Source organism: Bubalus kerabau, chromosome 1 (genome assembly GCF_029407905.1).
Source record: "Bubalus kerabau isolate K-KA32 ecotype Philippines breed swamp buffalo chromosome 1, PCC_UOA_SB_1v2, whole genome shotgun sequence".
Lineage (NCBI taxonomy): Eukaryota > Metazoa > Chordata > Mammalia > Artiodactyla > Bovidae > Bubalus > Bubalus kerabau.
Window position 1 is genome coordinate 126,027,378 of NC_073624.1, and position 15,786 is coordinate 126,043,163.

At 70.7% G+C, this 15,786-nt stretch overlaps 7 non-coding genes across 7 annotated transcripts; all 7 read right to left on the reverse strand.

Annotated features, from left to right (window-relative positions):
- Nucleotides 1-1,402: 1,402 nt before the first annotated feature.
- Nucleotides 1,403-1,521, reverse strand: LOC129642677 (5S ribosomal RNA). The gene has a single exon (XR_008709924.1). It is a non-coding gene; the product is annotated as a 5S ribosomal RNA (ribosomal RNA).
- Nucleotides 1,522-3,474: 1,953 nt separating this feature from the next.
- On the reverse strand, nt 3,475-3,593 carry LOC129642678 (5S ribosomal RNA). Its single transcript, XR_008709925.1, has one exon. It is a non-coding gene; the product is annotated as a 5S ribosomal RNA (ribosomal RNA).
- A 1,957-nt stretch (nt 3,594-5,550) lies between these two features.
- Nucleotides 5,551-5,669, reverse strand: LOC129642323 (5S ribosomal RNA). The gene has a single exon (XR_008709625.1). It is a non-coding gene; the product is annotated as a 5S ribosomal RNA (ribosomal RNA).
- A 1,951-nt stretch (nt 5,670-7,620) lies between these two features.
- LOC129642324 (5S ribosomal RNA) lies at nt 7,621-7,739 on the reverse strand. Its single transcript, XR_008709626.1, has one exon. It is a non-coding gene; the product is annotated as a 5S ribosomal RNA (ribosomal RNA).
- A 1,957-nt stretch (nt 7,740-9,696) lies between these two features.
- Nucleotides 9,697-9,815, reverse strand: LOC129642325 (5S ribosomal RNA). The gene has a single exon (XR_008709627.1). It is a non-coding gene; the product is annotated as a 5S ribosomal RNA (ribosomal RNA).
- Nucleotides 9,816-11,768: 1,953 nt separating this feature from the next.
- Nucleotides 11,769-11,887, reverse strand: LOC129642327 (5S ribosomal RNA). Its single transcript, XR_008709628.1, has one exon. It is a non-coding gene; the product is annotated as a 5S ribosomal RNA (ribosomal RNA).
- Nucleotides 11,888-13,839: 1,952 nt separating this feature from the next.
- LOC129642328 (5S ribosomal RNA) lies at nt 13,840-13,958 on the reverse strand. Its single transcript, XR_008709629.1, has one exon. It is a non-coding gene; the product is annotated as a 5S ribosomal RNA (ribosomal RNA).
- Between the last annotated feature and the right edge of the window lie 1,828 nt (nt 13,959-15,786).

The window sequence follows — 15,786 nt, forward strand, 5'->3', positions numbered from 1 at the left end:
TGCCCGGCACCTGCCCGGTGCCCAAAGCCCCCGGGAGCCACCAGCGCGGTGAACCAGAGCTCGTCAGCCCCGCCCCTTCGCCCTACCGAGGCCCCCCTTGCCCCCACGCCGCCCTCCAAGCACAGCACCTTCCTGAGGGAGCGGACGAGCGACATGCAGGCACACGGACAGACACACAGACACTCGCAGGCACCCACGCCACGTGAGACAGCCGGCCGGCGCAAGCGCGGCAGCCAGGGCCACAGCCATAGCACCCGTGGGAGGCCGGGGGTCAGGAGAGACAGAGACAGAAAGAGATGAAGGTTCAGAGACACACTCCCAAGACGGCGCGAGGCAGATGCAGACAGACAGACAGACAGACAGACAGACAGACAGACACGAGCGCGCAGGCACACACGGGGAGGGAGAGACAGAGAGAGGGAGACACAGAGCGACTGACAGAGAGCCGGAGAACGGGAGAAGGACAGGGGACAGGGGATGGCATCCGCTCCGAGATCGACACACTGGCACAGACCGTGGCACACCTCAGAGAGAGGCCCTGCGGAAGAAGCAGCTTCCCTAAGGGAGGGGGCGTCAGCCTTGGGCCGTCGGGCCCCGGCTGGGCGCAGTGCCCTGGGGCTGGCAATCACCCGTGGGGACCCCAAGACTTCCTCGCATCCGAGGTCTCAAAGGTCCCCTTCGGCTTGGCCACCTAAGGCGAGACCCAGCCCCCGCCCCCAGGCCAGAGGGTGAGCGCGTGAGAGTGTGTGTGTGAGTGTGTCGGTGGGCGACGGTGGGGGTCTGGTCGACTGGGGGCCGGGGGGAACCCAGAATGGAGGGGGCAGGGTGTGGCGGCCGGGGCTTTGGAAGTCTGTGTGGTCCTCTTGCTGTCTGTCTCTCTCTCCCTCTTTCTCCGTCTCCCTTACCTGTGGTCTCCGCCTCTTGACCTTTCTCGGGGGCGGGTGTGTGTGTGTGTGTGTGTGTGTGTGTGTGAGTGAGTGTTGTGGTTGTGTGAGTGTGTTGTGCGCACGCCTGCAGGAGACCCAGAGGCTGCCTGCGAGGATGCCTCTGGTGGTGGGGCTGGGGCCGGGGCTAGGGCCTGGGCCCCGCCCGGAAGTGCCTGAGGCCTGCCAAGGGAGCCCCAGACAGAGAGCACCCCCTCCACCGCCCCCCACCCACCCCCCGCCCCCTCGCCCTCGCCGGTCCTCTGGTTTCCTGGAAGCCGAATGCGGAGGGGCTCGCGGGCCGCGCGGAGGCAACCCAGGTCTGCAGCGGGAGTCGGGGCCCCGGCCACCCACCCCGCGAGGGGCTGGAAGGCAGGCGACCGCTCTGAGCGCGGTGGGGTGCGAGGGGCCAGCGGCAGGTGGGGCTTGCGGGGGTGGGGGGCGGGCGCTAAAGGAGAGGGGAGGCCAAAAAAAAAAAAAGCCTACAGCACCCGGTATTCCCAGGCGGTCTCCCATCCAAGTACTAACCAGGCCCGACCCTGCTTAGCTTCCGAGATCAGACGAGATCGGGCGCGTTCAGGGTGGTATGGCCGTAGACGGGGGCGGCTGCCGCCGGGCGCCCTAAGAGCCCTGCGCTGCGCCTGCCTTTCCCTCTGACCTGCCGCTCGGGCCAGCCGGCCGCAGCTCTCCACGGAGCGCGCGCTGCACTTGAGCTGCACGACCCGCGACCGGACTCCCCGCGGCCGTGTGGCCGGCCGACGCCGCTCCGCGCCCCGCACACCGCCACCCCCGGCCAGCACCCGCCCGGCCCGGCCCGGCCCGGGGGACCACAGGGCTTCCGGGACCCGGGACCCTGGACCCGCAGCAGCCGGCCCGGCATGCCTGCGGCGGGTCGGGCGTGGGCTGGGCTGGGCTGGGCTGGGCTGGGGTGAGGGGCGCGGTGGGGTGAGGGGCGCGGAGGTATGGGCGCTCTCCCACCCTGGGACCCTCCAGGCCCGCCCCCGCTCGGAGGCCGCCGCGCCCCTCCGCCACCTCCCCCCCACCAAGGGCTTCGCTGCTCAGGGCCGCGTGGCCCCGGGGGCCCGCTGGGGCCCGCGGTCCTCTGAGCCTCCTGCGGGCCTGTGCGCAGCCCAGCCTTGGCCCCGAGCGCCCATCCTGCCCGGCACCTGCCCGGTGCCCAAAGCCCCCGGGAGCCACCAGCGCGGTGAACCAGAGCTCGTCAGCCCCGCCCCTTCGCCCTACCGAGGCCCCCCTTGCCCCCACGCCGCCCTCCAAGCACAGCACCTTCCTGAGGGAGCGGACGAGCGACATGCAGGCACACGGACAGACACACAGACACTCGCAGGCACCCACGCCACGTGAGACAGCCGGCCGGCGCAAGCGCGGCAGCCAGGGCCACAGCCATAGCACCCGTGGGAGGCCGGGGGTCAGGAGAGACAGAGACAGAAAGAGATGAAGGTTCAGAGACACACTCCCAAGACGGCGCGAGGCAGATGCAGACAGACAGACAGACAGACAGACAGACACGAGCGCGCAGGCACACACGGGGAGGGAGAGACAGAGAGAGGGAGACACAGAGCGACTGACAGAGAGCCGGAGAACGGGAGAAGGACAGGGGACAGGGGATGGCATCCGCTCCGAGATCGACACACTGGCACAGACCGTGGCACACCTCAGAGAGAGGCCCTGCGGAAGAAGCAGCTTCCCTAAGGGAGGGGGCGTCAGCCTTGGGCCGTCGGGCCCCGGCTGGGCGCAGTGCCCTGGGGCTGGCAATCACCCGTGGGGACCCCAAGACTTCCTCGCATCCGAGGTCTCAAAGGTCCCCTTCGGCTTGGCCACCTAAGGCGAGACCCAGCCCCCGCCCCCAGGCCAGAGGGTGAGCGCGTGAGAGTGTGTGTGTGAGTGTGTCGGTGGGCGACGGTGGGGGTCTGGTCGACTGGGGGCCGGGGGGAACCCAGAATGGAGGGGGCAGGGTGTGGCGGCCGGGGCTTTGGAAGTCTGTGTGGTCCTCTTGCTGTCTGTCTCTCTCTCCCTCTTTCTCCGTCTCCCTTACCTGTGGTCTCCGCCTCTTGACCTTTCTCGGGGGCGGGTGTGTGTGTGTGAGTGTTGTGTGTGTGTGTGAGTGAGTGTTGTGGTTGTGTGAGTGTGTTGTGCGCACGCCTGCAGGAGACCCAGAGGCTGCCTGCGAGGATGCCTCTGGTGGTGGGGCTGGGGCCGGGGCTAGGGCCTGGGCCCCGCCCGGAAGTGCCTGAGGCCTGCCAAGGGAGCCCCAGACAGAGAGCACCCCCTCCACCGCCCCCCACCCACCCCCCGCCCCCTCGCCCTCGCCGGTGCTCTGGTTTCCTGGAAGCCGAATGCGGAGGGGCTCGCGGGCCGCGCGGAGGCAACCCAGGTCTGCAGCGGGAGTCGGGGCCCCGGCCACCCACCCCGCGAGGGGCTGGAAGGCAGGCGACCGCTCTGAGCGCGGTGGGGTGCGAGGGGCCAGCGGCAGGTGGGGCTTGCGGGGGTGGGGGGCGGGCGCTAAAGGAGAGGGGAGGCCAAAAAAAAAAAAAGCCTACAGCACCCGGTATTCCCAGGCGGTCTCCCATCCAAGTACTAACCAGGCCCGACCCTGCTTAGCTTCCGAGATCAGACGAGATCGGGCGCGTTCAGGGTGGTATGGCCGTAGACGGGGGCGGCTGCCGCCGGGCGCCCTAAGAGCCCTGCGCTGCGCCTGCCTTTCCCTCTGACCTGCCGCTCGGGCCAGCCGGCCGCAGCTCTCCACGGAGCGCGCGCTGCACTTGAGCTGCACGACCCGCGACCGGACTCCCCGCGGCCGTGTGGCCGGCCGACGCCGCTCCGCGCCCCGCACACCGCCACCCCCGGCCAGCACCCGCCCGGCCCGGCCCGGCCCGGGGGACCACAGGGCTTCCGGGACCCGGGACCCTGGACCCGCAGCAGCCGGCCCGGCATGCCTGCGGCGGGTCGGGCGTGGGCTGGGCTGGGCTGGGCTGGGCTGGGGTGAGGGGCGCGGTGGGGTGAGGGGCGCGGAGGTCTGGGCGCTCTCCCACCCTGGGACCCTCCAGGCCCGCCCCCGCTCGGAGGCCGCCGCGCCCCTCCGCCACCTCCCCCCCACCAAGGGCTTCGCTGCTCAGGGCCGCGTGGCCCCGGGGGCCCGCTGGGGCCCGCGGTCCTCTGAGCCTCCTGCGGGCCTGTGCGCAGCCCAGCCTTGGCCCCGAGCGCCCATCCTGCCCGGCACCTGCCCGGTGCCCAAAGCCCCCGGGAGCCACCAGCGCGGTGAACCAGAGCTCGTCAGCCCCGCCCCTTCGCCCTACCGAGGCCCCCCTTGCCCCCACGCCGCCCTCCAAGCACAGCACCTTCCTGAGGGAGCGGACGAGCGACATGCAGGCACACGGACAGACACACAGACACTCGCAGGCACCCACGCCACGTGAGACAGCCGGCCGGCGCAAGCGCGGCAGCCAGGGCCACAGCCATAGCACCCGTGGGAGGCCGGGGGTCAGGAGAGACAGAGACAGAAAGAGATGAAGGTTCAGAGACACACTCCCAAGACGGCGCGAGGCAGATGCAGACAGACAGACAGACAGACAGACAGACAGACACGAGCGCGCAGGCACACACGGGGAGGGAGAGACAGAGAGAGGGAGACACAGAGCGACTGACAGAGAGCCGGAGAACGGGAGAAGGACAGGGGACAGGGGATGGCATCCGCTCCGAGATCGACACACTGGCACAGACCGTGGCACACCTCAGAGAGAGGCCCTGCGGAAGAAGCAGCTTCCCTAAGGGAGGGGGCGTCAGCCTTGGGCCGTCGGGCCCCGGCTGGGCGCAGTGCCCTGGGGCTGGCAATCACCCGTGGGGACCCCAAGACTTCCTCGCATCCGAGGTCTCAAAGGTCCCCTTCGGCTTGGCCACCTAAGGCGAGACCCAGCCCCCGCCCCCAGGCCAGAGGGTGAGCGCGTGAGAGTGTGTGTGTGAGTGTGTCGGTGGGCGACGGTGGGGGTCTGGTCGACTGGGGGCCGGGGGGAACCCAGAATGGAGGGGGCAGGGTGTGGCGGCCGGGGCTTTGGAAGTCTGTGTGGTCCTCTTGCTGTCTGTCTCTCTCTCCCTCTTTCTCCGTCTCCCTTACCTGTGGTCTCCGCCTCTTGACCTTTCTCGGGGGCGGGTGTGTGTGTGTGAGTGTTGTGTGTGTGTGTGAGTGAGTGTTGTGGTTGTGTGAGTGTGTTGTGCGCACGCCTGCAGGAGACCCAGAGGCTGCCTGCGAGGATGCCTCTGGTGGTGGGGCTGGGGCCGGGGCTAGGGCCTGGGCCCCGCCCGGAAGTGCCTGAGGCCTGCCAAGGGAGCCCCAGACAGAGAGCACCCCCTCCACCGCCCCCCACCCACCCCCCGCCCCCTCGCCCTCGCCGGTCCTCTGGTTTCCTGGAAGCCGAATGCGGAGGGGCTCGCGGGCCGCGCGGAGGCAACCCAGGTCTGCAGCGGGAGTCGGGGCCCCGGCCACCCACCCCGCGAGGGGCTGGAAGGCAGGCGACCGCTCTGAGCGCGGTGGGGTGCGAGGGGCCAGCGGCAGGTGGGGCTTGCGGGGGTGGGGGGCGGGCGCTAAAGGAGAGGGGAGGCCAAAAAAAAAAAAAGCCTACAGCACCCGGTATTCCCAGGCGGTCTCCCATCCAAGTACTAACCAGGCCCGACCCTGCTTAGCTTCCGAGATCAGACGAGATCGGGCGCGTTCAGGGTGGTATGGCCGTAGACGGGGGCGGCTGCCGCCGGGCGCCCTAAGAGCCCTGCGCTGCGCCTGCCTTTCCCTCTGACCTGCCGCTCGGGCCAGCCGGCCGCAGCTCTCCACGGAGCGCGCGCTGCACTTGAGCTGCACGACCCGCGACCGGACTCCCCGCGGCCGTGTGGCCGGCCGACGCCGCTCCGCGCCCCGCACACCGCCACCCCCGGCCAGCACCCGCCCGGCCCGGCCCGGCCCGGGGGACCACAGGGCTTCCGGGACCCGGGACCCTGGACCCGCAGCAGCCGGCCCGGCATGCCTGCGGCGGGTCGGGCGTGGGCTGGGCTGGGCTGGGCTGGGCTGGGGTGAGGGGCGCGGTGGGGTGAGGGGCGCGGAGGTCTGGGCGCTCTCCCACCCTGGGACCCTCCAGGCCCGCCCCCGCTCGGAGGCCGCTGCGCCCCTCCGCCACCTCCCCCCCACCAAGGGCTTCGCTGCTCAGGGCCGCGTGGCCCCGGGGGCCCGCTGGGGCCCGCGGTCCTCTGAGCCTCCTGCGGGCCTGTGCGCAGCCCAGCCTTGGCCCCGAGCGCCCATCCTGCCCGGCACCTGCCCGGTGCCCAAAGCCCCCGGGAGCCACCAGCGCGGTGAACCAGAGCTCGTCAGCCCCGCCCCTTCGCCCTACCGAGGCCCCCCTTGCCCCCACGCCGCCCTCCAAGCACAGCACCTTCCTGAGGGAGCGGACGAGCGACATGCAGGCACACGGACAGACACACAGACACTCGCAGGCACCCACGCCACGTGAGACAGCCGGCCGGCGCAAGCGCGGCAGCCAGGGCCACAGCCATAGCACCCGTGGGAGGCCGGGGGTCAGGAGAGACAGAGACAGAAAGAGATGAAGGTTCAGAGACACACTCCCAAGACGGCGCGAGGCAGATGCAGACAGACAGACAGACAGACAGACAGACACGAGCGCGCAGGCACACACGGGGAGGGAGAGACAGAGAGAGGGAGACACAGAGCGACTGACAGAGAGCCGGAGAACGGGAGAAGGACAGGGGACAGGGGATGGCATCCGCTCCGAGATCGACACACTGGCACAGACCGTGGCACACCTCAGAGAGAGGCCCTGCGGAAGAAGCAGCTTCCCTAAGGGAGGGGGCGTCAGCCTTGGGCCGTCGGGCCCCGGCTGGGCGCAGTGCCCTGGGGCTGGCAATCACCCGTGGGGACCCCAAGACTTCCTCGCATCCGAGGTCTCAAAGGTCCCCTTCGGCTTGGCCACCTAAGGCGAGACCCAGCCCCCGCCCCCAGGCCAGAGGGTGAGCGCGTGAGAGTGTGTGTGTGAGTGTGTCGGTGGGCGACGGTGGGGGTCTGGTCGACTGGGGGCCGGGGGGAACCCAGAATGGAGGGGGCAGGGTGTGGCGGCCGGGGCTTTGGAAGTCTGTGTGGTCCTCTTGCTGTCTGTCTCTCTCTCCCTCTTTCTCCGTCTCCCTTACCTGTGGTCTCCGCCTCTTGACCTTTCTCGGGGGCGGGTGTGTGTGTGTGTGTGTGTGTGTGTGTGTGAGTGAGTGTTGTGGTTGTGTGAGTGTGTTGTGCGCACGCCTGCAGGAGACCCAGAGGCTGCCTGCGAGGATGCCTCTGGTGGTGGGGCTGGGGCCGGGGCTAGGGCCTGGGCCCCGCCCGGAAGTGCCTGAGGCCTGCCAAGGGAGCCCCAGACAGAGAGCACCCCCTCCACCGCCCCCCACCCACCCCCCGCCCCCTCGCCCTCGCCGGTCCTCTGGTTTCCTGGAAGCCGAATGCGGAGGGGCTCGCGGGCCGCGCGGAGGCAACCCAGGTCTGCAGCGGGAGTCGGGGCCCCGGCCACCCACCCCGCGAGGGGCTGGAAGGCAGGCGACCGCTCTGAGCGCGGTGGGGTGCGAGGGGCCAGCGGCAGGTGGGGCTTGCGGGGGTGGGGGGCGGGCGCTAAAGGAGAGGGGAGGCCAAAAAAAAAAAAGCCTACAGCACCCGGTATTCCCAGGCGGTCTCCCATCCAAGTACTAACCAGGCCCGACCCTGCTTAGCTTCCGAGATCAGACGAGATCGGGCGCGTTCAGGGTGGTATGGCCGTAGACGGGGGCGGCTGCCGCCGGGCGCCCTAAGAGCCCCGCGCTGCGCCTGCCTTTCCCTCTGACCTGCCGCTCGGGCCAGCCGGCCGCAGCTCTCCACGGAGCGCGCGCTGCACTTGAGCTGCACGACCCGCGACCGGACTCCCCGCGGCCGTGTGGCCGGCCGACGCCGCTCCGCGCCCCGCACACCGCCACCCCCGGCCAGCACCCGCCCGGCCCGGCCCGGCCCGGGGGACCACAGGGCTTCCGGGACCCGGGACCCTGGACCCGCAGCAGCCGGCCCGGCATGCCTGCGGCGGGTCGGGCGTGGGCTGGGCTGGGCTGGGCTGGGCTGGGGTGAGGGGCGCGGTGGGGTGAGGGGCGCGGAGGTCTGGGCGCTCTCCCACCCTGGGACCCTCCAGGCCCGCCCCCGCTCGGAGGCCGCCGCGCCCCTCCGCCACCTCCCCCCCACCAAGGGCTTCGCTGCTCAGGGCCGCGTGGCCCCGGGGGCCCGCTGGGGCCCGCGGTCCTCTGAGCCTCCTGCGGGCCTGTGCGCAGCCCAGCCTTGGCCCCGAGCGCCCATCCTGCCCGGCACCTGCCCGGTGCCCAAAGCCCCCGGGAGCCACCAGCGCGGTGAACCAGAGCTCGTCAGCCCCGCCCCTTCGCCCTACCGAGGCCCCCCTTGCCCCCACGCCGCCCTCCAAGCACAGCACCTTCCTGAGGGAGCGGACGAGCGACATGCAGGCACACGGACAGACACACAGACACTCGCAGGCACCCACGCCACGTGAGACAGCCGGCCGGCGCAAGCGCGGCAGCCAGGGCCACAGCCATAGCACCCGTGGGAGGCCGGGGGTCAGGAGAGACAGAGACAGAAAGAGATGAAGGTTCAGAGACACACTCCCAAGACGGCGCGAGGCAGATGCAGACAGACAGACAGACAGACAGACAGACAGACACGAGCGCGCAGGCACACACGGGGAGGGAGAGACAGAGAGAGGGAGACACAGAGCGACTGACAGAGAGCCGGAGAACGGGAGAAGGACAGGGGACAGGGGATGGCATCCGCTCCGAGATCGACACACTGGCACAGACCGTGGCACACCTCAGAGAGAGGCCCTGCGGAAGAAGCAGCTTCCCTAAGGGAGGGGGCGTCAGCCTTGGGCCGTCGGGCCCCGGCTGGGCGCAGTGCCCTGGGGCTGGCAATCACCCGTGGGGACCCCAAGACTTCCTCGCATCCGAGGTCTCAAAGGTCCCCTTCGGCTTGGCCACCTAAGGCGAGACCCAGCCCCCGCCCCCAGGCCAGAGGGTGAGCGCGTGAGAGTGTGTGTGTGAGTGTGTCGGTGGGCGACGGTGGGGGTCTGGTCGACTGGGGGCCGGGGGGAACCCAGAATGGAGGGGGCAGGGTGTGGCGGCCGGGGCTTTGGAAGTCTGTGTGGTCCTCTTGCTGTCTGTCTCTCTCTCCCTCTTTCTCCGTCTCCCTTACCTGTGGTCTCCGCCTCTTGACCTTTCTCGGGGGCGGGTGTGTGTGTGTGAGTGTTGTGTGTGTGTGTGAGTGAGTGTTGTGGTTGTGTGAGTGTGTTGTGCGCACGCCTGCAGGAGACCCAGAGGCTGCCTGCGAGGATGCCTCTGGTGGTGGGGCTGGGGCCGGGGCTAGGGCCTGGGCCCCGCCCGGAAGTGCCTGAGGCCTGCCAAGGGAGCCCCAGACAGAGAGCACCCCCTCCACCGCCCCCCACCCACCCCCCGCCCCCTCGCCCTCGCCGGTCCTCTGGTTTCCTGGAAGCCGAATGCGGAGGGGCTCGCGGGCCGCGCGGAGGCAACCCAGGTCTGCAGCGGGAGTCGGGGCCCCGGCCACCCACCCCGCGAGGGGCTGGAAGGCAGGCGACCGCTCTGAGCGCGGTGGGGTGCGAGGGGCCAGCGGCAGGTGGGGCTTGCGGGGGTGGGGGGCGGGCGCTAAAGGAGAGGGGAGGCCAAAAAAAAAAAAAGCCTACAGCACCCGGTATTCCCAGGCGGTCTCCCATCCAAGTACTAACCAGGCCCGACCCTGCTTAGCTTCCGAGATCAGACGAGATCGGGCGCGTTCAGGGTGGTATGGCCGTAGACGGGGGCGGCTGCCGCCGGGCGCCCTAAGAGCCCTGCGCTGCGCCTGCCTTTCCCTCTGACCTGCCGCTCGGGCCAGCCGGCCGCAGCTCTCCACGGAGCGCGCGCTGCACTTGAGCTGCACGACCCGCGACCGGACTCCCCGCGGCCGTGTGGCCGGCCGACGCCGCTCCGCGCCCCGCACACCGCCACCCCCGGCCAGCACCCGCCCGGCCCGGCCCGGCCCGGGGGACCACAGGGCTTCCGGGACCCGGGACCCTGGACCCGCAGCAGCCGGCCCGGCATGCCTGCGGCGGGTCGGGCGTGGGCTGGGCTGGGCTGGGCTGGGCTGGGGTGAGGGGCGCGGTGGGGTGAGGGGCGCGGAGGTCTGGGCGCTCTCCCACCCTGGGACCCTCCAGGCCCGCCCCCGCTCGGAGGCCGCCGCCCCCCTCCGCCACCTCCCCCCCACCAAGGGCTTCGCTGCTCAGGGCCGCGTGGCCCCGGGGGCCCGCTGGGGCCCGCGGTCCTCTGAGCCTCCTGCGGGCCTGTGCGCAGCCCAGCCTTGGCCCCGAGCGCCCATCCTGCCCGGCACCTGCCCGGTGCCCAAAGCCCCCGGGAGCCACCAGCGCGGTGAACCAGAGCTCGTCAGCCCCGCCCCTTCGCCCTACCGAGGCCCCCCTTGCCCCCACGCCGCCCTCCAAGCACAGCACCTTCCTGAGGGAGCGGACGAGCGACATGCAGGCACACGGACAGACACACAGACACTCGCAGGCACCCACGCCACGTGAGACAGCCGGCCGGCGCAAGCGCGGCAGCCAGGGCCACAGCCATAGCACCCGTGGGAGGCCGGGGGTCAGGAGAGACAGAGACAGAAAGAGATGAAGGTTCAGAGACACACTCCCAAGACGGCGCGAGGCAGATGCAGACAGACAGACAGACAGACAGACAGACACGAGCGCGCAGGCACACACGGGGAGGGAGAGACAGAGAGAGGGAGACACAGAGCGACTGACAGAGAGCCGGAGAACGGGAGAAGGACAGGGGACAGGGGATGGCATCCGCTCCGAGATCGACACACTGGCACAGACCGTGGCACACCTCAGAGAGAGGCCCTGCGGAAGAAGCAGCTTCCCTAAGGGAGGGGGCGTCAGCCTTGGGCCGTCGGGCCCCGGCTGGGCGCAGTGCCCTGGGGCTGGCAATCACCCGTGGGGACCCCAAGACTTCCTCGCATCCGAGGTCTCAAAGGTCCCCTTCGGCTTGGCCACCTAAGGCGAGACCCAGCCCCCGCCCCCAGGCCAGAGGGTGAGCGCGTGAGAGTGTGTGTGTGAGTGTGTCGGTGGGCGACGGTGGGGGTCTGGTCGACTGGGGGCCGGGGGGAACCCAGAATGGAGGGGGCAGGGTGTGGCGGCCGGGGCTTTGGAAGTCTGTGTGGTCCTCTTGCTGTCTGTCTCTCTCTCCCTCTTTCTCCGTCTCCCTTACCTGTGGTCTCCGCCTCTTGACCTTTCTCGGGGGCGGGTGTGTGTGTGTGAGTGTTGTGTGTGTGTGTGAGTGAGTGTTGTGGTTGTGTGAGTGTGTTGTGCGCACGCCTGCAGGAGACCCAGAGGCTGCCTGCGAGGATGCCTCTGGTGGTGGGGCTGGGGCCGGGGCTAGGGCCTGGGCCCCGCCCGGAAGTGCCTGAGGCCTGCCAAGGGAGCCCCAGACAGAGAGCACCCCCTCCACCGCCCCCCACCCACCCCCCGCCCCCTCGCCCTCGCCGGTCCTCTGGTTTCCTGGAAGCCGAATGCGGAGGGGCTCGCGGGCCGCGCGGAGGCAACCCAGGTCTGCAGCGGGAGTCGGGGCCCCGGCCACCCACCCCGCGAGGGGCTGGAAGGCAGGCGACCGCTCTGAGCGCGGTGGGGTGCGAGGGGCCAGCGGCAGGTGGGGCTTGCGGGGGTGGGGGGCGGGCGCTAAAGGAGAGGGGAGGCCAAAAAAAAAAAAAGCCTACAGCACCCGGTATTCCCAGGCGGTCTCCCATCCAAGTACTAACCAGGCCCGACCCTGCTTAGCTTCCGAGATCAGACGAGATCGGGCGCGTTCAGGGTGGTATGGCCGTAGACGGGGGCGGCTGCCGCCGGGCGCCCTAAGAGCCCTGCGCTGCGCCTGCCTTTCCCTCTGACCTGCCGCTCGGGCCAGCCGGCCGCAGCTCTCCACGGAGCGCGCGCTGCACTTGAGCTGCACGACCCGCGACCGGACTCCCCGCGGCCGTGTGGCCGGCCGACGCCGCTCCGCGCCCCGCACACCGCCACCCCCGGCCAGCACCCGCCCGGCCCGGCCCGGCCCGGGGGACCACAGGGCTTCCGGGACCCGGGACCCTGGACCCGCAGCAGCCGGCCCGGCATGCCTGCGGCGGGTCGGGCGTGGGCTGGGCTGGGCTGGGCTGGGCTGGGGTGAGGGGCGCGGTGGGGTGAGGGGCGCGGAGGTCTGGGCGCTCTCCCACCCTGGGACCCTCCAGGCCCGCCCCCGCTCGGAGGCCGCCGCCCCCCTCCGCCACCTCCCCCCCACCAAGGGCTTCGCTGCTCAGGGCCGCGTGGCCCCGGGGGCCCGCTGGGGCCCGCGGTCCTCTGAGCCTCCTGCGGGCCTGTGCGCAGCCCAGCCTTGGCCCCGAGCGCCCATCCTGCCCGGCACCTGCCCGGTGCCCAAAGCCCCCGGGAGCCACCAGCGCGGTGAACCAGAGCTCGTCAGCCCCGCCCCTTCGCCCTACCGAGGCCCCCCTTGCCCCCACGCCGCCCTCCAAGCACAGCACCTTCCTGAGGGAGCGGACGAGCGACATGCAGGCACACGGACAGACACACAGACACTCGCAGGCACCCACGCCACGTGAGACAGCCGGCCGGCGCAAGCGCGGCAGCCAGGGCCACAGCCATAGCACCCGTGGGAGGCCGGGGGTCAGGAGAGACAGAGACAGAAAGAGATGAAGGTTCAGAGACACACTCCCAAGACGGCGCGAGGCAGATGCAGACAGACAGACAGACAGACAGACAGACATGAGCGCGCAGGCACACACGGGGAGGGAGAGACAGAGAGAGGGAGACACAGAGCGACTGACAGAGAGCCGGAGAACGGGAGAAGGACAGGGGACAGGGGATGGCATCCGCTCCGAGATCGACACACTGGCACAGACCGTGGCACACCTCAGAGAGAGGCCCTGCGGAAGAAGCAGCTTCCCTAAGGGAGGGGGCGTCAGCCTTGGGCCGTCGGGCCCCGGCTGGGCGCAGTGCCCTGGGGCTGGCAATCACCCGTGGGGACCCCAAGACTTCCTCGCATCCGAGGTCTCAAAGGTCCCCTTCGGCTTGGCCACCTAAGGCGAGACCCAGCCCCCGCCCCCAGGCCAGAGGGTGAGCGCGTGAGAGTGTGTGTGTGAGTGTGTCGGTGGGCGACGGTGGGGGTCTGGTCGACTGGGGGCCGGGGGGAACCCAGAATGGAGGGGGCAGGGTGTGGCGGCCGGGGCTTTGGAAGTCTGTGTGGTCCTCTTGCTGTCTGTCTCTCTCTCCCTCTTTCTCCGTCTCCCTTACCTGTGGTCTCCGCCTCTTGACCTTTCTCGGGGGCGGGTGTGTGTGTGTGTGTGTGTGTGTGTGTGTGAGTGAGTGTTGTGGTTGTGTGAGTGTGTTGTGCGCACGCCTGCAGGAGACCCAGAGGCTGCCTGCGAGGATGCCTCTGGTGGTGGGGCTGGGGCCGGGGCTAGGGCCTGGGCCCCGCCCGGAAGTGCCTGAGGCCTGCCAAGGGAGCCCCAGACAGAGAGCACCCCCTCCACCGCCCCCCACCCACCCCCCGCCCCCTCGCCCTCGCCGGTCCTCTGGTTTCCTGGAAGCCGAATGCGGAGGGGCTCGCGGGCCGCGCGGAGGCAACCCAGGTCTGCAGCGGGAGTCGGGGCCCCGGCCACCCACCCCGCGAGGGGCTGGAAGGCAGGCGACCGCTCTGAGCGCGGTGGGGTGCGAGGGGCCAGCGGCAGGTGGGGCTTGCGGGGGTGGGGGGCGGGCGCTAAAGGAGAGGGGAGGCCAAAAAAAAAAAAAGCCTACAGCACCCGGTATTCCCAGGCGGTCTCCCATCCAAGTACTAACCAGGCCCGACCCTGCTTAGCTTCCGAGATCAGACGAGATCGGGCGCGTTCAGGGTGGTATGGCCGTAGACGGGGGCGGCTGCCGCCGGGCGCCCTAAGAGCCCTGCGCTGCGCCTGCCTTTCCCTCTGACCTGCCGCTCGGGCCAGCCGGCCGCAGCTCTCCACGGAGCGCGCGCTGCACTTGAGCTGCACGACCCGCGACCGGACTCCCCGCGGCCGTGTGGCCGGCCGACGCCGCTCCGCGCCCCGCACACCGCCACCCCCGGCCAGCACCCGCCCGGCCCGGCCCGGCCCGGCCCGGGGGACCACAGGGCTTCCGGGACCCGGGACCCTGGACCCGCAGCAGCCGGCCCGGCATGCCTGCGGCGGGTCGGGCGTGGGCTGGGCTGGGCTGGGCTGGGCTGGGGTGAGGGGCGCGGTGGGGTGAGGGGCGCGGAGGTCTGGGCGCTCTCCCACCCTGGGACCCTCCAGGCCCGCCCCCGCTCGGAGGCCGCCGCGCCCCTCCGCCACCTCCCCCCCACCAAGGGCTTCGCTGCTCAGGGCCGCGTGGCCCCGGGGGCCCGCTGGGGCCCGCGGTCCTCTGAGCCTCCTGCGGGCCTGTGCGCAGCCCAGCCTTGGCCCCGAGCGCCCATCCTGCCCGGCACCTGCCCGGTGCCCAAAGCCCCCGGGAGCCACCAGCGCGGTGAACCAGAGCTCGTCAGCCCCGCCCCTTCGCCCTACCGAGGCCCCCCTTGCCCCCACGCCGCCCTCCAAGCACAGCACCTTCCTGAGGGAGCGGACGAGCGACATGCAGGCACACGGACAGACACACAGACACTCGCAGGCACCCACGCCACGTGAGACAGCCGGCCGGCGCAAGCGCGGCAGCCAGGGCCACAGCCATAGCACCCGTGGGAGGCCGGGGGTCAGGAGAGACAGAGACAGAAAGAGATGAAGGTTCAGAGACACACTCCCAAGACGGCGCGAGGCAGATGCAGACAGACAGACAGACAGACAGACAGACACGAGCGCGCAGGCACACACGGGGAGGGAGAGACAGAGAGAGGGAGACACAGAGCGACTGACAGAGAGCCGGAGAACGGGAGAAGGACAGGGGACAGGGGATGGCATCCGCTCCGAGATCGACACACTGGCACAGACCGTGGCACACCTCAGAGAGAGGCCCTGCGGAAGAAGCAGCTTCCCTAAGGGAGGGGGCGTCAGCCTTGGGCCGTCGGGCCCCGGCTGGGCGCAGTGCCCTGGGGCTGGCAATCACCCGTGGGGACCCCAAGACTTCCTCGCATCCGAGGTCTCAAAGGTCCCCTTCGGCTTGGCCACCTAAGGCGAGACCCAGCCCCCGCCCCCAGGCCAGAGGGTGAGCGCGTGAGAGTGTGTGTGTGAGTGTGTCGGTGGGCGACGGTGGGGGTCTGGTCGACTGGGGGCCGGGGGGAACCCAGAATGGAGGGGGCAGGGTGTGGCGGCCGGGGCTTTGGAAGTCTGTGTGGTCCTCTTGCTGTCTGTCTCTCTCTCCCTCTTTCTCCGTCTCCCTTACCTGTGGTCTCCGCCTCTTGACCTTTCTCGGGGGCGGGTGTGTGTGTGTGTGTGTGTGTGTGTGTGTGTGTGTGAGTGTTGTGTGTGTGTGTGAGTGAGTGTTGTGGTTGTGTGAGTGTGTTGTGCGCACGCCTGCAGGAGACCCAGAGGCTGCCTGCGAGGATGCCTCTGGTGGTGGGGCTGGGGCCGGGGCTAGGGCCTGGGCCCCGCCCGGAAGTGCCTGAGGCCTGCCAAGGGAGCCCCAGACAGAGAGCACCCCCTCCACCGCCCCCCACCCACCCCCCGCCCCCTCGCCCTCGCCGGTCCTCTGGTTTCCTGGAAGCCGAATGCGGAGGGGCTCGCGGGCCGCGCGGAGGCAACCCAGGTCTG